This window comes from Limulus polyphemus, unplaced genomic scaffold (assembly GCF_000517525.1).
Source record: "Limulus polyphemus unplaced genomic scaffold, Limulus_polyphemus-2.1.2 Scaffold974, whole genome shotgun sequence".
NCBI classification, from domain to species: domain Eukaryota; kingdom Metazoa; phylum Arthropoda; class Merostomata; order Xiphosura; family Limulidae; genus Limulus; species Limulus polyphemus.
Window position 1 is genome coordinate 191,550 of NW_013666584.1, and position 3,008 is coordinate 194,557.

Genomic DNA, 3,008 nt, shown 5'->3' on the forward strand with positions numbered 1-3,008 from the left:
TAGTTTGACAGTCATTAACCAAGTGTTGGCGGTTGTAGTCACACCAAATGAATTTCTTGTAGTTTGACAGTCATTAACCAAGTGTTGGCGGTTGTAGTCACACCAAATGAATTTCTTGTAGTTTGACAGTCATTAACCAAGTGTTGGCGGTCGTAGTCACACCAAATGAATTTCTTGTAGTTTGACAGCCACTAAACAAGTCTTGACGGTCGTATTCACACAAATTAAATTTCTTGTAGTTTGACAGCCGTTAATTAACCAAGTGTTGGCGGTGGGTGCCGTTGACTAGCCTCTTCCTTATACTCTATCAGCATAAAATTAGGGACGCTTAGAATAGGTAGCTCGCGTTTGCTCTGCTCTAATTTCCGAAACAGATAAACATGTCTAATTTACAGCATCCACATATCTTTAAAACATAATTATTATCCAACGTTTCTTATTTAACTTTACTTAGTATCTTTTACACCATCACATAGACTCTAAACATGTCAAAGACCTATTACATGCAATTATGTTTTTCATAAAATGTCCATATATTTGTAATACAGCTTCCGGCCGGGCGTTAATTTAATGGTTAGTATGTCGGACTGTATATGGTGTACCCCGATGGGGCAGCGGTAAGTTTGTGAACTTACAACCCTAAAATTTGGCGCTCGATTCCCTGCCATAGACGCAACAGATAGCACAATGTGGCTTTGCTCTACAAAACAAATACTATATAGTTCAGAGTAGCCATATCCCTAAATTAGATATGGCAACGCCAAACTTTTCCTTGCTCGTAGCTTCACTCTCTTCAGCTATTGTCTGTCTGCTGTTTCCATTCGTCTCACACCATTTATATGTTTATCACTTAATAGTCTGTCCGCCTTCTAGAAATCTCTATATTCTCGACGTCAATGTATTGCATGCGACGTTCGATAGTCTCAACATGAATGACTTATAAACACAACTTGCTACAAACGTCTGCTTTTATCTCTTATTATAACAAAACTAAACAATAATAAAATATTCACTCACAAAAATAAATTTATCAATAATATCTAAACTCAATAATATTTCGGAAAGCCAACTCTGCAAAATATCTCCAGAAGGGCTTCTGCTACTCTCTCTGTCTCTATCTTCACCACTGCTATTGCTTCTGGATAACATGTTGCATAGTCGACTACTGTCAGCACATACTGGTTGCCCTTGTCAAACACAGGCGCTAATGGCCCAATCAAGTCCACAATTATTCTGCTGAACGGCTCTTCTATGAGAGGCGTCTCCTCCAATGGCACTTTGGCTACCTTCCCTCTAGATATTGTCCTTTGGTGGATGTCACATGACCTGTAGCATCTATTCAAATCTCTGATGACTCCCGGCCAATGGAAGTTATTGTTGATTCTGTCTGCTGTTTTCTTTGTTCCTAGGTGTCCTCCCACAACTGATTCATGAGCCAACTTCATCACTTGAGTCTGGTATTCTGTTGGTACTATGATCTGTTTAACTTCCCCAGTATAACTGTTTTGATATATTTGGTATAGAACTCTCTTCCGGTCCTCTATTCTATAAGTATCTTTCCCCTTTGTTTTGTGCTCGACTTTCTCCCGGGCATTGTCCCAAAGTTTCTGCAGTGAATGGTCTTTCTTCTGTGCTTCCTTCAGTTCCTGCAAATCTAAATTCGGGATGTCGTCTTTTGACACTTGCAGAGGCATGATGTCTTGTTTGCTCTTCTTTTCTTGAGTTCTGGTGACAGCAGATGCTTCATCAATATTCTTTCTGTCTAGTTCCTCATAGTTTTTACTACCTGCTATGTTTCTTATCACCAAATCGTGTATTGGTTCCTTGATACATGGCTTCAAGGTCTCCTACATAATATGGAGTGTCCACCTTTATTTTTGCTACGGGAAACTTTCTCACTGTCCCATCAATTAGTACACACACAGCGTACCTTGTCTGTCATCTAATCATTGGATACTAGACTGGTTCTCACTGCTGCACTACTGCACCCAGTGTCTCGTAGAACCTTCACTTTCTTGTCCCCAACATAGCCTTCACATATTGGCATATTATGATTTGTTGATATTTATCTTATGCTCCCATCACTATTGGTACTGTTGATCCGTTTGCTAACTTGAGCCGACCATTAGTCGTGCACTGATCGATCACGTTTTCTTGTATTGAATTTGACAAGTAGTCTTGATTATCTTTCCTCGGGCAGCAGCATCCATAGTGCCAGTCATTCTTTTCTTGTTTCTTACAAGCACTGTCTTTGTAAACGGCTCCAGCTGCTTTATGTTGAGGTTTCTACTGTTGTTTGCTGGTAATGGACTTGCACTCCTTTGCAATGTACCCCATTTTATAACAAACATAACATCTATTTTTTCCTTCTGGCTATTAACCACCTCTCACCTTTGGTAAACTCCTGCTTCTGGTCAGCCATTACTGGTTTCAGCTTGATCATCTTGTCTACAGTAACATGTTAGTTGAACACGTGATCATAAACTGTTCACGTACTAATAGGTCTGCCACTCCCTCAAAAGTATTTTCACACATGGCCATGCCAGTCCATCTGGTGAAATATCACCGCAGACGTGTCAAAAACTGAAATACAGTTTCTCCAGTGTCGGGTTTGACTCCTCTGAACTTCTGATGAAAACTTTCTTCAGTAAGTTCATATCGTTTCAGTAAAGCTGCTTTTAATTTGTCATAATCCATGGCATCTTCTGACGTCATACCTGCGTATACTTGTTGGCCTTTTCCTTTTAGAAGTGGGCTGAGACAGACTGACCAGTCGCCTTTGTCCCAGTTCTGACTTTGGGCGAATCTTTCATATCTCTCCAGGAAAGTATCCGTGTCATCTTTATGTTCATCAAATTTGAGCAGCTTGGATCGGCTGGCCCTGACTCCATTGTCATTCTTGGGTCCTTCTTCCTTTGATTGGGTGAGTTTTACTATCTCTGTTTGTCCTCTTATTCTCTCTATTTGTAGCTTCTCCCCTCTCTCTTTTTCTTCTTTTTTCAATTTGT